A 17,941-nucleotide genomic window follows, 5' to 3' on the forward strand; every position below is an offset into this window, starting at 1 on the left:
GCTGAACGCCCTCCCCCCTCACTTCCTTTCCAGCCCGCACCTCCTTTCCACGTCATGCCTCGTGGGGAGGCAGCCCCGACCCAGCTCACCCTGCTGAGGAGGTGGAGCGGATGAACCCACGCGCGATCTGTTCTTTCCTTTGCCCTCGCTGTGCAGCAAGCAATCGCCACTGGGTGTTCCTAAGGGTGCCAGGCCCAGGCTGGGCGCTGAGGGGCCGAGAGAAGCCGCCAGGAGTCTGCACCCCCCTGGCCCGCACCCCCAGGCGGAGGGGCCCCCCGGGGACAGATCGGCGCCGTCCGGTTTGATGGCCGTGACAGACTGGTTCGAGCCTGTGGCCGTGGGATCGTCGGAGGAAGCTGAGGAGGTGACAGGCGACAAAGACGGGGCTCGGAAGAGAAAGGGGGAGACGGCAGCCACGATGGAAGCCTGTCCGGGAACGAGCAGGGGCGGATGGCTTCTTGGGGCGGCTTGTCGTGTCCCCACGCGCGTTGGGGACCCCCGTGGACACGGGCCAGGCTCCACGCACACGGAAACCATCGCTGAGGCGCCCGCCGCGGGCAGCCTTGCAGAAGGAGCAAGTGGGAACTCGGTGGGCATCGTGGGGTCGCTGGACACGGCGCCCCAAGCGCTCCTGCCACCCGCGGAACGCGAGGCCCCTCCGCTTCCAGCCCGGGAAAGATGACCACGCAGCGGGAGAGGCAGGCCTTGAACCTCACATCTGAGAATGATTTAGGCGCTGGGGTCGGTAACGGACGCCACATGGCAGCCCTCCCGCCGGCCCCGCTCACGTTTCAGACGGCTTTCCTCCCCGCGGGGCTGGGGGGCCGCTCTGTAGCGGGGAGGGGGGAGGGCTAGGAAGGCACCGAAAGGGCAGATTGAAGGAGGGGGCTCTGGTTGCGTCGGTTACACATGGTTACCATATGGAACAGTAGATTGGGATGAATACTGTTTGCAGCACCACAGGGAGAACCTAGCGCAAGCACCCGCTTCCCGGTGCGAGGCGGCTCCTGTGTGTGACTGTGGATGGCTGTGGCCGCCCCCTCGCTTTACAGAGAAGTCACCGGTGGAGTGGGCCGGCCACGGAAGCTGAGGCCACGGGGCTCTGGGCCTCCGCGGCCTCCCACAGAGTCCAGCAAATCATCGCCTCAACAGGACCCGAGTCAACAAGACCACAATGCAATGCGACCTCGATGTTCAATCAGACCTCCGTGTAGGGAGACCCTGCTTCAGCGAGACCCCGAGTCAACAAGACTGGTGTTCGGTGAATCCCCAGCTCAGCAAGACCCCAAGGAGACCCCAAGTCCACAAGATCTTATTCAACAGCACCCCCCCCCCGCCACATTCTCCATCCACTCAGGCAGTGCGCCATGGTGCTTGAGGTTTCCCTCCTCAGGTTTGTAAGCTGTAATTCTTACTACTGCAGAGAAAACCCAAGCTACCAGGAGATGTGCGCTGAGCTGGAGCCGCTAGGAGAGAGCACTTGACAATCAATTCTACGACGAAGTGGCCCCGAAGAGCTCGGTGCTAGCCCACTTCACTGTGTGGCTGCCGGGGGTCAGCTCTCCACGTATCAGGCCACGAGAGGACTCTAGCTCATCGCTAGTCCAGGAGCAGACCGGCGTAGGGCGTCCGCTGAGGGGGAACCCGTAAAGTAGAACAGTTGTTCATGCGGGGACTGTGTGCTCCATGAGTGAGTGAAGTCAGGGTTGTGTATGTGCCTGGAGGCAAGGAAGGCCTTGCTGGGCATCTGTTTTCCCTGGCTGGCCCTCTCTGATCGGGGATGATGGAGTCCTTTAGGGCTCCAGCGCCCCATGGGGGTAATGGAGAGCTCAGTATTACACACCAAATGCTAGACTCGAATGTGCCTCTTGTGTGCTGACCTAGATGTGCCAATCCTACAGTGAGACAGATCCAGCCAATAAATACTGCCTTCTCGCTGACCCTCGGAAATGAGGTTTTTAACCTCTTTAGCAGCCAATAGGTAAAAACAAGCAACACTTAGCCAAAGGCAAGTTGGGATGCTGAGAGAAACAACGTGGGTTTCTCATTTCTTGGTTGAGAAATACATAAGTCTTTGCAGGGAAAGTCCACCATCGAATCAGCTAACCAGCTGGGTGGTCTCCTTCCCTGCCCACTGACCAATGACAGCAAAAAGCATAATGAAAGCCAGGAGCTACACTAAGTAGACTCCAAAGAGATGAATAGGCTCTATTTTCCCCTTTGCAGGAAATGCGCTCCTATGGAGATTTGCAGTTGAACTATTTTCAGTTGCATGAGACACAAAGACTATATAATCATCATAAAGATGTCAGCTGACCCCAGCCTCGCCGGGCACCTGCGGGAATGATTCATTTGAATAATGACAAAGTGTCTGCATATGGAGACGATCATACACCTTCCAAATGCGGTCGTGAAATATAAGCTGTCAGTGCAGTGGAAAGTATTTTTATCAGTGGGTGGCATTGACTCTGGGGGGTTCTAAGGAACAAAACAGAGAGGAACGAGAGCTGCTGTGAAATCAGTGCTTCCTTAGGTCCAATGCCAGCTTTACAGCAATAGTTCCAGCGGCTGTTGGGGGGAAAGGCCGGGATGCATTCTCCAGCTGTCACGGGCTGAGAAACCCGCAGGGCCAGAGGCTCTGTGACCAACGCAGGAATGGCAAGGCCAGGGATGGGTGGCGTGAGGCCTCCCGAGGTCTTTGCCAGGGAGGAAGTCAAGTAGGAGTGAAGATCCGAGGTTGTGTTCAGAGCATGAGTCCGGGCTCCTTGTGGAATGTGCTAGCAGTCTCCAGAATTCTTCAGCCATTGGCACGGAATAGACTGGACCTCTACGGCAGGAATTGTACTCTCTGGAACCCCAGTGCATTGACAGGTGTGTTGCTCGTCCCACGTTCCAGCGACTCCCTGAGAAGGTGGTTGGGTCACCGAGTGTGCGATGGCAGCTCCACATCCCGGAGCCTACGTTCCTGGAAGAAGTGACTCGCAGCAGGCTGGAAAAGCTTAGATTTAGGGTCAAATAAACCACACCCAACCTCCACCAGGCATGGTGGGAAAGGCCCTGGAGACTCGGGGTCTCTCGGCCTGTAGGTTGGTGGAAGGCAGGGAGGACTCGGGAGGAGCCTGGGCTTGGTCGGTAGCTGTGGCTTTGCCATCAGGTTCAGCGCCGCTCTGATGCGGCTGGGACCAGGCCTTTCTGAGGACTGTCAGGGCTGGGTTGCCGAGCGCCGGCAGGGGCGTCGGGAAAGCCCCGTTTTGACTGTGGAATCCGTGCTGGGGTTCCCCCCCCCCCACCCGGGGGATACAAAGGGACCCCTCTGTGGTGAGCTGTTAGTTTTGCCTGGGAGAGAATTCGTGGTGTGTCAACCCAAGGAACATGGAAAAGTGGGGAACAAGAATCTCCCTAGTTGTTGTTGGACTCAGCTTCAGCCCAGGAGCATGGCTTCCTGACCTAAAGATCCCCCCCCCCCCCCACCAGAGCAGCCTAGCCACCGCGGCCAGATGTGGGGGCGAGGGGACTGTCATTTCACAAGTTGGCCCTAGATGGCAGCCGAGGACAACTTTTACATGATTTTTCCAATGCACCCTCAAATCTGGAATTTCAAGTCCAGAAAAACAAAACAAACAAACAAAAAAAACCCACAAAAGTTCCATGTATGATACGGGATTTCACATTTCTGCGTTAAGTGACGTGTTTGGTTCTTTTCCCTCCAGTGGAGAGTAAAGCACTAGTTCCCAGAGCAGATGTTTCCGTGGAGAGGACAATCCCCTGGCACCAGAATCTGGGATGAGTGTGGTAGCGGTGTGGATTTGCACGAGCTGCTTGTTCAACTCTGTGTACCTGGGAACTGGACACAACTGGTTTGGAACGGTGAGGTAGCTACGGGTGCTTGGACTGTGTGCGGAACGTGGGTGCTCGTTCCATGGCCGTCTCCTTGGGATCTTGTGTGGCGATGAGAGCAGAGAGCTTAGAACAAGGCAGCCTGTCGTCGCTGTTCTTAGCTGAGCTCCTCAGCTTCTTTCTGATTCAGCTTTTGAGTCCCTAAAATGGACACGGCACTATGCATTTCCTTGACTATGAGCTTCAAATGGTGCACAAAGCAGTGCCCGGCAGATAATAGCTGATATTCTTGCTGTGCCTACAGAAGAGGTTTGCAAGCCTCTACCCCCAACCAGGGCTGCTTGTAGCTTCTCCATCAAGTGTGCGACAGGGACCATTCCTGACCCGGGAAAGCGAGACGGGGCATTCTTACTCCTTAGGCGAGTTCCTTTCAGCTCCTTAGAGAACGGTGTTACTGTTCTATGTCGCCCTTCCTGGTCATTAGTGATCTCTCCACCCCACCGGCCTTTACCTTTGGGGTCTGATTAAACCTGGCTTCAGAATGCACCATGTTCTCCCAGGACTCCACGAAGCAGAGAAGGAAGCATTGTGGGGGGGACCCCCTCGTCCTCTGACCCCCCCCTTAGAACTGGGCTCCCAGAGTGTCGACGGGACAAAAGTCAAATCACAAAACCGCTCCCATTTCTCTGTATAAAAAATCTTAAGAATTTCCATAATAAGAAGAATGAGGTTTGTCTGGACACACCTCGGCGGGCCAGCGCCCGTCCACAGCTCCCTCGGGACACGGAGCACAGGGCTCGTGGGGAAGTCAGAACCCTGGCTGCCACCAAGGCGTCCCTCGTCCTCTGCCAATTCATGAGACTTGTGGAACTTTCCTTGCCGTGAGATCTGGTCACATCTGGACGTCATTGAGACAACCATCCTTCCCCAGCTTGTTATTTTCCTGAGTACTCAGCCTCTGCCTATGAAAGGGAGGTTATACAAAATATCAGCTCACGGCCATGATCGCGGATGAGGCTGGTCCCCCCTTAGAGCTCCACATACACACCCAACATGTGAAAACGAATACAACCATTTGAAGTGCAATGACTTTGTTTTAAAAGGGTCTTCCAAGAAGTCTTTTGAGGTACAGGGCTGTGGGAACCAGAAATCTTCTGTGACTACTTGGCTTTGTAATATGACCTTAGTTTTCTGTAAGTGTCTCTGAACTTGTAATGAAGAGTTTACTGAGCTTTTTGAGTGGATCCAAATAGAGAATACTTAGCTTATTTTGTACATTTTATGACAAAACTAGGCTAATAACTACTTAAGTTCCAAGTGCAAAGGATAATCCAAGGTAAAACAGAGAGAGAGAGAGAGAGAGAGAGAGAGAGAGAAAGAAAGAAAGAGAGTACCTTCCCACGGGGCTGGGAACGTGGCTTAGTGGTAGAGAGCTCGCCTCATATTCATGAAGCCCTGGGTTTGATTCCTCAGTACCACATAAACAGAAAAAGCCAGAAGTGTGGCGCTGTGGCTCAAGTGGCAGAGTGCTAGCCTTGAGCAAAAAGAAGCCAGGGACAGTGCTCAGGCCCTGAGTCCAAGGCCCAGGACTGGCGAAAAGAAAATTGTGAGGAGGAGACCTGTGGAGGGCGCTCCAGTTTCATGGTCTTAATTATTCCTCAATTTGGATGAGTACCGTATGTATTTGCCCTCCCTCCAGGAAGTGACAGTGAAACTCACTTTAGAAAAAAGAAAGAGACTCTTGAATCCACGTCGGAGAGGAAGACCCTTGCTTCGTGGTTCTGCCGGGCTCTCAGCTCTCGAGCTCCGGCTCACCGTCCCCGGCGGGCTCCAAGAGTCTCAGGCTCTGGCGACGAAAGGGGGGAACATCCAAGCTCACCTCCAGCTCCCAACGGCCACCCTTGCCACAACCGCCTCTCTCCAAAGCAACCACAACTCCCCGCTGCAGAGCGAAGGGGCAGCTGCGTCGTGCTGTCGGCAAGGTGAAGTGTGTGATGGTTTTAATGAGCTGCCACAAACCGGTGGATTATTCTGAGCTCTCTCTCTCTCCCTCTCCCTCTCCCTCTCTCTCTCCCTCTCCTTCTCCCTCTCCCCCCCCCTCTCTCCACTGTGTATTTGAAAGAGTGTTTAGGCACACAGACGTCTTGCTTTCCGTGAATCTTCAAGATGTTTTCATTGAACACTCACATGATCTGAGACGCCCTCCCTCCGCCGGGCTCATGAAGATGGATTCCGGCAGGCAGGCGCTCCCCTCGGGGCTCCCCGGGGTGGGGGGTGAGGGCAGGGGCGTCCCCCAGGTCGGGAGAACGCCATGGATTCTTGTCTTCGAGTCCCTGGCCCACACCAGCCTGGTTCTCACTCTGGGGGCTCACGGCCTTCAGGAGAGGGGGGCTCCAGGCTCCCGCCGGCCTGGAAGCCGAGTCTGGTCCACAGCGATGTGCAGAAGAGCCGGCCCACACCTAGGCCGAGTGCTGACCCCCCACCTCCTACCTTCCTGCACAGAAAGATCTGGAACATTCATGATACCGATTTGAGAAATTATTGAAAGTCCTAAACTGGACCTGAAAATAACTTCAATTTTTTTTTCTGTATTATGCCAAGTGTTAGAAGAACTGACATTTAACAGCAAGAATCTATTTTTCCCCTATTAATATTTCAGTTACCCCACTGAGAGCAATAATGAACATGAAGAACCCCTGGGGTGCGCATGGAAGTTCCACAGGCCACGACGCCACTTGCTGTCCTAGGCCAGGGGCTGAGATTTCAGTCCTGGTAACTCCCCCCACCCCCCAACACTATCTTCTGCCCACCCCCATCCGTGACCTTGCTCCCTGCTTGCAGGGAATGGGGGCTCAAGGTGACCTTGACAAGCTGAGGACTGGAGGTTAGGGTGCACACACCTCCTGTTTTCGCAAAGATCCCGGACGGATCTTTGATGAGCACTTGAGGGTTGTTAGAAGACCATTCACAGGGATCCCCCAAAGAAAAACCGTGAAGTGTTCACTGACATCTGACGCGCAGCACGTGACAAACGGGTGAATAATTATGGAAAGTAGGAATGAGATAGACAACCGTCACTCCAGTGCTTCTGGGAATGTGACAAATGGCCTGGGTTCACATGAATGCACGCTGTTACTGATAAATTAGCCTTCAAAGTCTGAATATATATATATATATGTATGCATTATACACACACACACACGCATATATATATAAAGAGAGAGGGAGAGAGAAACAAAGATGTTCACATCTCTTCTGTTGAGGAAGAAATTTGAAAGAAGAAATGAAGGCAAGTCTTGGGATAATGCACTTAGCTTCTTCTTTGCAGCGAATGTTGTTGATTTCATGTGTGGGAATTTGAAGAAACAGCTCTGCACTAAAATGGAAACTGGAGTGGCAGCGGGGGCAGCTGGGGGGTGGGGTGGGGTGGGTGGGTGATCTGTTCCGCTGCAAACCGGTGAGGCTCCGGTCTTTCCGGAGTCGTGCATTCCTCGTGCGTTCCTTCTATTGTCTGTAGCAGTCTTGTCTCGGTGGGTATGCTCAGAACCCACGATGACATGGTGAGATTTGCCAGATGTTTTTCTAATTGTCGCTAGCTTGGATATGCATTGCACACTTCAATCCATCTCTTCACTTCTGCAAAGGAAAAAAAAATGATGCCATCACCATTGTCGCCACACAGCATGCTTTGGCTGCTCTTTTCTCTCTCTGTCAATCTTGCTGTTTTCAAAGGCTAATGGGAATATGATGATAATCTCGTAATAGTACTTTCCCTAGGAAAGAAGATACTTGTATTTCAAGAAAGCTTCTCTGGCTTGGATGGGAAGTGGGTTCTAAATGGCTGTGCTTAGTTCATCTCCTATAATGCCTCATAGAAACACTGACACACACAGACTTTGTGTTGATAAAGTACATCTTGGAGATTGCCAAATGTTTGATTGTTTTTCCTCCTGGAATTCTATTCAAAGGCATCTTTCTCAACATTCTCTCGTGAAGGCCATTCTTGAACACGAGTTTCCGTTTCCTCTGTGTCCTTTATCTTCTTTTCCGCCTCCGTGATCCCACCCCTAGGACGTCTATCAAACGTTTGACTAGTCGCCATGTGTCTCCAGCTCTTCCCGGTTGTGACAGTTCCTTAGCCTCTCCCGGTTTGCTTTGCCCCTGGTAGTTTTAAGGGACCCAGCCGGATTCGGTCTTCTATATAATGTCAGTTGTCATCTGCCTGCTGTTTTCTGATTCTGAGATTGAGGCTGGGAAAACTGTGGAGGAAGAGCGTGGGGACAGTGCCATTTCCAACATACCAAACGTGCATGCTATGAACGACCCCGGTTTGTGTTGACGGTGACCACTGAGCTACAGTCACTCTCACTCTCCATCGGAAGTGTTTTCTTCCTGTCCCTTTCCCATAATGCCCTTTTGGAAGGAATCCTGTGCACAACCCATAGTTCAGACCATGGAAGGATGCCCACCTCCCCTTCATCGAGGGCAAAGTAGCTTCATGAGTCATTGTGAATTAGTCTACAAGGAATATTTGGATATTTCCACCATCAACTCATTAGTTATTCATGTAAGTATGAACTCATGAATATTTATGTCGTTTGGTGCTACAAACCAATACCACTTTAATTATTTTGCTTCCTCAAATGGCTTCATCCGTGCCCGTCAGGAGCTCTTTCATCTGACTCCCATGGCCCCATGTATTTTCTTAGCATTTCTGCACCTTCCAGCGCTGATGGACATTCCAAGCTTGTAGTCTGTACTTCAAATATTTTATATATCCTTCTTAAACCAGATTCTGTCACGTAGCAGTTTCAACAAAGGATCACCCATTTCTTTGTCCGACTTGATAACTCACTCCTTTACTTTGTTGATTAATAGTAGACCATTGTAGGGTTATGTTTTCATTTTTGATGGTACTGAGGTTTGCACTCAGGTTCTTCTGTTCACCGGGCAGGCACTCTACCACTTGAGTCACGATCCCAGTCTTACATTAAATACATCCCTGCTCCTATTGAAATAAATCTGGTTTCCAGTTTCCAGTGATGACAAAAATTCAACTCTCACCTTTTGTGCTCCTATCAGTTTGTCTAGGGGCATACATTTTAAAAGTCCCCTCGGGAGACTTCTAGTAGCATGATTTCTAGGTCACATGACAGTCTATATGCGGCTTCATGAGAAAGCACTAAAATGTCCTCGAAAGGGCCTGTGGGATGGATCCATTCCTACCAACAAGGAATCAGCGTTCCTGTTGCTCTACACCCCACTAAAAAGAGATAGCTTCAATGTACCTGGACTTTGGCCATCTTGAGAGACATGTCCTGGGATATCATTGTTGCCTTTTGAGATACTGTTTTACACCAAGGGCCGTGGGATCGTGTGAACTATCCTCTGAGTGCTTTGGCCATCTGTGGAGTTAACTTGTTGTCCTCACTTACCACTGTGCCCGCCCCATCCCTAGTCCCCCCCCTCCCCCCGCCTTTCAGGGAAACACTGGTGTGGTGCGTGGGTCAGCTGTTCCTCCATCTGCCCTGGCACTCCTTCCGCGGCCATGAGGTTTGGGATTCCCAGTGAAACCCTCTGGGGACACCTGTCACACTTTCAAGTTCGGTGTGATATTTGGTTTTTTTTTCCCCCCTGTATCTCTTTAACTACAAGAAATACAACTAGAGACTAATACTTTCAAGCTGTACTAAGTAACTGAATACTTCTAAAAGGAAACCTGATGTCAAACAACATTAATCCTAATTTAATTTCTAAGGTTTTTTCTAGACACGGTTGAAACTTGCCTGGTTTTCATTAGGAAGATAGCTTCAGATTTACATTTAAGTCCTTAAAAGTGAGTTCTAGTGTTTCTTTAGCTTAGATCTGTCAGTACCTATTGTAGATCTTACAGTAGATACATGGATGCATTTTACGAAGGAGAACAGAGTCGCTGCGTGATGCCTTCCCACGAAGCCCCGGGACTTTGGTAAAACAGGGCTTTGTGGCCCCTGCAGGACACAGACTCAGTGAATTAATTCCGGGGACACTGGAGGCATCCTGTCAGACTCAGAGACACAGAAGAGCCCGGGTCACCAGACACCTGGACTTTTCTCCTTCAGCATAGCTCTCTGCCTCCCCTTTGTATCTCACTTGAGGCTCCTGTAGGAGGTTCCATGAAAGCTATGCGTGTAGATTCTGACTAGAAGTAAAAATTAACATTAGGAGAAGTGAAGAAATTCTTTTGTGTTCATGGCCGGCCGGCAATGATCCCAAAGGAATTCAAAGAGAAATTATAAACAGCCAAGGGGCATTAGCACATCCTTTCCGAGAAGACGCATTGGAGAAGCAGCGGGAAGTGGGTGAACACAGGGTAATGTTCACTGTGACCCGAGACACTTACACAACGTAGCGCAAACATTGCACAACGCACTATCATGCAAGACAAAATATTTGCAAAGCAGATTTAATTGGGGGATTTTTGTCTCTATCATTCTCTGTTGATACCATTCATCACAATTGATTTATCCTTGGGTCAAGAATGATTTGTAACTTAAGCACGGAGTCAAAAGACCTGAATCATCTGACTCAAAATGACAAAGCCTGGGAAGGGGAGGCAAGTCAGGGTCGAGGGCTACCTTAGCCTGGGCAAGGACTTAGCTTCCATCCCCAGCACCACTAGAGCATCGAAACCACAAAACCAAAAAATAGCCTTATAACTCTGCCTCTTTTCTCTTTTGTATATTGAATAACAATGAGTGAAATACATTATTCCAGTCTGTTGCTTCTCCGAAATATTGAGGTATAGGCAGTAGGCTATAAAATAATCATATTTTAAATGATAATAATGGACTTACATTAAGGACAAATTATATATGTCTTTTAAGGGATAGAATAGAGTATTACTGAGGGCTCAAGTAGATAACCATCAGACATTTCATTCATCAGAAATGATGACCTGCTTTTTTCTAAAAATGTTGTTCACATAGGAAAGTGAACTTGAGACCAAGTTCAGAGTCATCTCCCCAGTGCACAGCCCCTAGGCATCTCAGACCATCTTCTGGCTCTTCTATCAGATAAATTAGGCTTATCAATCATTATCCCTGATAAGCTGATTCCCTATAAAGTTTAGATGCACCTAGTGTATTGTCCCTTATAATAAGACAAAGCCAGCCAATCAAGGACAGTATCAGACCAGAAAGAAGAAAAAGTAGTGTAAAATTCTTTGCACATTATCAGTGTCCGGAAATCAGCCCATGGTACTCCTTAGAGTAAGTATATAGGTCAAGCAAGAAATTGTGTTCCCTTATTAGTTCATTAACAACTAGTGGCCAGTACTTCAAATATGTTTTCTTTCCTTCTCAACTTCTTGGCCATTTAATGCCACTTAAAATGTCTCAGTGACTCAAAAGCTAGAAGGAACATCTGGTTCTGGGAAACCCAAACTGTTCTCTCAGGTTTCTAAGAAGATCACATTGTTGACTCCTTTCTCAATAAGTTGAGACAATTTGATTTTCTATTAAAAAAAATCCCCAGGACTTTACTTAGGATGATGACCTTTCATTTCTCTTGTTCCAAGTACAAGTACAGAATGGTTCCATAGAATTTAAGAAAATTACTCTTAGAAAGGGACTTAAAAGTCAGAGATATAACCTGGCCAACAAAAACCTATTATCACTCCCCACTATGGGGCCAGAATAGATTCAAAATCATGTTTAGGTTTGAAGTGAACTCGGTCCCAGCCTTTCAGAATCTGACAACTCTGTAATTTTCACAGGTACTAAAAAGACACAACTCTTTTCCTTCTTCAAAATGCTGCAGTGTTTGCTGTGCCTATTAGTGATGGTTATAATTTGCTGCTATTTCTCCACAGGTAAATTCTACAGATATAGGACAATCCCATGCAGATTGGTGACATCTGGCAAGGATATGGTGAATGTCCCAGTGAGAACCACCTAGAACACCCTTTACTTTTATAAGGCCAATTTCATCACATTTCCAAAGCTGACAGAAAAATGTTATCTTTAGCTGTGTATAAGAAAGTTAGCAATGTAATTCTGGCTGAAATTTTCCCTGTACCATGGTGGTTGACCAACATTAGCTTCTAACTGCCGCGATTTAAAGGAGAGTTCATCTCCGCCCCAAGTCCACATCTTCTTCAAAGACAATGCAAAACTTGGTTCCATGTGCAATTGATGCCTCTTGGCGTGATGTCTGAAGTTATCACGAGCATCCTGCATCATTGCTTGTGGTGTGATACAAAACAAATCCATTTGGAATGGTTTTTTTGATTACTGGATATTCTCTGAAGCTTCACTTCAGTACTTGGCAAATACACTGACCACTTCGCTCTTCTTCACAAATTAAAACTTAAGAGCACGGTCCACATGAATGGAAGTAGAGACAGCAGACGACGGGACGGCACCACCTTCCCCTCCCACCTGAGTAACAGCACCCTGGATCCACTGTTAGGATGCTCTGGGTTTGCTGGGTATTTCCTCTGTGGCTCAATGGGAGCCCAACACATTTTTTTTTCTTTTTTGGTCTTTGTCACCTTAATTTTTATTGTTATTTAAACTTTTGTGGATAGAAGTTATAGAAATTGCTATTTTATGATTTTTTCATCTTTATCCTTTAATTCTCCCTGAGAGAGGTGTCCATGTTTATGTCTCAGAATGTTACTTAGTGACATCAGACAACAACCCAACTAAAAGTGAGCTAATGATTTAAGAGAGACTTCTCCTTCGATCTTGGGTTTAGTAAATCAGTAAGAAATAATGTTTAAGAACAAATAGTGTGAGCCAAGGAACCACATAGTTTAGTTCTTACTTCTCCCTATATATAGATGTATATGTAGAATGTATCGCCTCAGTGACGGCCTGAAATGATGCGCATCATTATTGTGCTTTATGGAAAAGTTTTTAGGACTCAAGGCACCTCACCTAGACCACTGTATCAATCATAAAATGATGTGATTCACAGCTCTCTCTCACTTGTAACAGTACTCAGACTGTGGATTTTAGAAATTTGTAGCATGAAAGGAAACTTTAATTTTTTTGTAAATGGACCAGTTATGTCTTTTGGATGTATTAATGAGAGCTACCAATATCTGACACCTTGGGTTGTGCAAGAATGCAGAAGGCAAGTCCTGCTGGGCTATATGTTGAGTTGGGCTATTGTATAGGACTGGGAATGTTGGAATAAAGGGATTTCATCAGTTAGAGCTGGTGGGGTCAATTAAGTATGCCTTATCAACAAAACACAAAGTTGCACTGCATAGTTAACCATGCAATAAAACAAATATAACACCTTTCATGCTCTAGAAGAACTGCGTTTCTAAATACAAGAGAACCACTTGTCGATTGGCTTTGTGAGGACAGAAGAGGGGTTAAAAGTGATCTTTTGAAGTTCAGAAGCCCCAGCCAAGGGTCTACCATAGAAAAGCATGGTCACAGAAGCTGTTGGGAATTCAGCAACAATAACAACTCTGCCCCGCAGGAACTCATAATTCACCACACATTTGTGTAAGGTGCAAGGGAGATATTTGATCGCCTAATCCAGATTAGGAGTGGCTGGCTTCCATCAGGGTTTCTGAGTCCTGCAGAATGATGTAAGTGGCACTTGAGAGGGAGATAACCTGAAGCTGTCCAGTGAATGAAACAGCAGGTGGGATTTTCATGGTGGCCCTGATTTCAAACTGATGCTTATCCAAGCCTCCCAGTCACTGTTGCAGAAGATACAGAGTGTGCGTGGTGGGGCCTGTGTGAGGCTGTTCAGTAGAATCTACTGAGGCAGATAACAACTGGTTTTCATAGGTTCATCACACTTAAGTAGATTTTTAGAGATTTGTAATGTCTTATGAAGTTTTATGTCAGTGTAGTTAAATAGCATATTAAAACAATACCTCTGTTCTTGACCTCTTTCTCCTCAAATAGAACCAACCTCTTCTAATCTCTGATAACGATCTGTATTCCACTTCCGTGGAGAACAAATATGTTCAGTAGAGTCTCCGGAGCCTGTTTGCATGTTTCCAGTATAGGTGGCCTTAAAGTAAGGTTGTTAAAGGAGATTGTTTTGGGTTGTTTGAATGAGCCAATGAATTCACAGAGGTGTTATCTGTAGAAGAAAGAGGGAGGCCTAAGGCAAGGTATTTTCAGCACACAGAGAAATTTGAGGAAGATACTTTGTTATCTTCAAAGATGAAGGAAGAGGCCACAAGCCAGGGAACGCTGGTAGCTCACAGAAACAGGAAAAAGGCAAAGGACACCTCCCCTCAGGGCTTCTTGAGGGAAAGGCCAGTGCTGGTTATTTGATTTTAGTTCACCCAAGCTCATTTTAAATTTCTGAGCTCTAGAATTGCAAGGTGATAAATTGTCAGGGTTTTCTCACTAAACATATTATGACAGCAATAAGAAACCAGTACAAAGCTGTGTTGATAAAATACTAGAACATGTATGCAGTGCTGACTTCACACAAATTAATTAAGAGATGCAGACAAGAATTGCAACCACAAATTCTAACTGCTAGTTATCCGTGAAACGGTTTAGGATTGTGTCATAAGTGGACATATTTACTCATCTTCTCAAAGAAGACTCTGTGTGTGTGTGTGTGTGTGTGTGTGTGTGTGTTGGTAGTGAATTACTGTGAACATACAAAAGACTCATTTCTGTAGCAAGCTTTTAAGATAGAGCTAATCTGATCTTAGAGCTGGTGAAGATGAAAATAAGTATAACAAAGAATGCTCTTTCTCTATTAGTAATGCTAGCAAGCAAAACAAATCTTCATGACGATTGTGGAGAAAAATCCAAATATAGGAAATAGGGATTATATACTCACGTAGGAGGAAAACGCTTTCCAAGAAATTCCTAAGGGAGAAGAGTCAAGTGAATGTAGGAATGGCACGCAAGGCTGGATGAGAGCTAAGCCCGATGTCGGCTTCTACTCTACCTCGTGGGGATGGGACTCCCCAGATCTACTTTCAGAGCTGACCCTGACAAGAACAGTTCTTCCCTCTGAGAATATGAAAGAACTGTGGGAGGGTGTGTGGGAAGGATGGAGTATTTCTCCATTGGATTCTGTGGGAAATCCAAGAATGTTTGCTGTGGTGGATTAAAGTGCGATTCAGCTTTCTTGCTCAAGTCCTCTCACCCGGCAGTTCTGGTCAGTGGGTCCTATCTTCCCACGGGTGCTGGGGCTTTCATTCTCTCCCCTTTGGGGGCACTAGGAGTCTATATGGAGCTTCATTCACTTTCCTATGATTTCTCCCTCCAAGGCCACCATGAATGTCTTTACTAATTTCTTGGACCAAAGAGTATGAAAGTCTGGTTCTGGTGTAATGCTACCATTGCAAACTTCTCTCCTAACCATTTCCTAGGACCAAGGAGTGTGGGTACATGCAAAGCCACCTGCCTTTGCTGTAAGATTTTGTAATAAAAGTAATAGAAGGCATAAAGAAGAGACTTCCAACTGCAGCCACGAGTCCCAGAACATTCTGGTGTCCCTGCCCTGGGAACCGCACGGGACCATGGCCCTCCTGGGTAGAGACCTGTTTGCCTCGCATGGGAAAATTGTTAAGTCTAATTCTCAGGCATCTTTGATTCACCCTAGAATATTTTCCAGTTTGTGCAAAGGAAAGCTATTCTTCATTTTTGTTCTTTCAACACAAAAGCAAAATGAGATTCAATGTTTAAGTCATTTGCATGAATTGGTAATTTTATCTTTGCATTCCTAATTTTTCCCTTTATAGTGGCTGAAGACCCGCTGCACTTGAAGAGAACAAAGTACGTTAACCTTTGAGAAAGTAGAATCTTAGGAGAGTAAGAGACTTCAAAAACATATCTAATTAGGATATTCATACCGACCAATTTTTATTCCACAACTGCGCTCTGTGATTTTCCAATTATACTGTTTCATTCCAATTATTTTACTTTTTAATTTTTAGAGAGAATATCAACTTTGAACCTGCTTATTCAAAGGTACATTGAAAAGTCCTCAAATTATTCTTAGCCATGCACACTTTTGGCCAAACTTTTAATTGAGCACCTTTTTCACTTGATGTCACTGCAAATTTTGGAATTGGGGTCACAAGACCTGCCCAGGGGTTTTGTTTGTTCTGTGCAGTGTTGGTAAATTAAATTGGAATGTCTCGGCTGAGGATGGGCACTGATTTTCTAGGCAGATTTGGACCCTTCACTCTCTGACTTGGTACTGAGAAAATCCACGTGTTCAAGTTTCCTCCCTGGACCTCTGGACTTTTAGCTTAAACTTCTGCTCTAAAACTTACTTTAAAATTCTAGACAGAAAAACATACTCGAAGGGAGGATTTTCTCGATGTGTACAGCTAAGATCTCTGGGGGAATCAGAAACTAACAAAAAGCCTACCAGGGAAACAGGTCTCAAATGACTCCTTTAGTTCCAAATCCACAGTCAGCAGCAGCTTCACCAGAGACCCTTTGGGAGGCAGGAACACGCAGCCCTTCCCAGCAAAGGCTGCAGACCTCAGGAACTGACCGTGCTCCGTCTCTTAGTGTGGACTTGTTAGGCCAAATGATCGAATCTCGGGTAATTCCTCTGTAAAAGAGGAATTTTCACGGCTTTGCGTTGGGGCTTAGAAGAAGCGAGAGAACCTTGGGGGTGGTCAGGGAAGACTTAGGTCCTGTGACCCACAACCCACAGTACCCAGCGGAGGACGCCCACAGACCGGCGGGAAGCCGGCTGGCTCTCTACCAGTCAGACTCGAAGGAAGTCAGAGCTCCTACATACATATAAAAATTATTATTGTAAAGGTGATGTACAAAAGGGTAGCTGTTATGTGAGCCAGATAAAGAGTATGTTTCTTTTTAAACAATGTCACCCTTTCCCTTGCTTTCTCCCAGATTTTCCCTCCCATCCCTACCTACAAGTTTTATAGTTCATTTGCCACCTTACTGTCTAGTGAGGGCTACGACTGCATTTGTTTATCCTCTGTCCTTCCATTTCTGTGCTCCTCTGTATCCTCCTAATGGCAGATAAATGAACAAAACATGACAAAAGGAAAAGAAAACAAAAATAGTAACAAAGAGAAAACCCTCTTGTTTCCATTTCCTGGAGTTTATTTTGAAAAACATCGTTTTATATGGTCAGACACATGTAGCTATTGAGCCTTTGTGATCCTCTCCCAAGAATATCATCCTTCCTTGGTCTTGCTGTGTGTGAATGCCTACGGACTTGTATAATTTAGCGTGTCCCACCCATTGTTTACTACCCAGCGTGTTTACCATCCAGTGTGTTTACTTGTAGATTTATAGGCACATTCTAGTTACTGCAAATGGAAGAAACCAGACAGCCTATGTTCCTTTGGGTCTGGCACACTTCACTTTAACATAATATTTTCCAGAGATTTCAGTTCTATAGTGCGTAGCGCAGGTCTGGAGACACAAGGTCCTCCCAACAAACTCATTGGAGAATTTATTTTTCATCAGATCACTTTCTTGAGCAAGTGACCCAGGAAACCCAACCATAACCACTGAGACCATTGACTCCTAATGGTTAGGACATGTTTAGTGATGTCACTTTCCCTATTTGTTCCTGCTTCCAAATTAGGAGCTGGCAGAGTAAATCAAATCTGCTCCACAGACCAAAAGCACTGATTCGTGGACCAAGATCACATAAGATACCTCTCTTCTCCTTAGCCCAGCTTGCAACTCCCACATACCAAGAGCCTCCAACCAGGGCACACCAACGGCCCCCCCCCCACCTTTCTCCATCAAAGATGGATGCTTTCTTACCCCTTTCCCTACCTCTGACACGGCCAGATAAGAGAGGTGATGGCATGGTGGCTGACACGCTTTTATCAATAAGCACAGCATCTGTGCACACTGCCTGTGCATATTCTCATTTGGATGATCTTCATTAATGTTCACACTATTCCATCAACATCATGAGTTCTAATAACTACAGATAACTGTTGAATTAAATACACCAGTGAGTCGTGTATGTCTCCAGAGGGAACAGGCCCCTATTTATGTATCTTACTGTCTGTGACTATTGTTTGATTACATAATTTTACCATTTTTTAAAATAGATTTTTCTTTTTTTTTGGCCAGTCCTGGGCCTTGGACTCAGGGCCTGAGCACTGTCCCTGGCT

The sequence above is a fragment of the Perognathus longimembris genome, chromosome 19, assembly GCF_023159225.1.
Source record: "Perognathus longimembris pacificus isolate PPM17 chromosome 19, ASM2315922v1, whole genome shotgun sequence".
In the NCBI taxonomy this organism is placed as follows: Eukaryota; Metazoa; Chordata; class Mammalia; order Rodentia; family Heteromyidae; genus Perognathus; species Perognathus longimembris.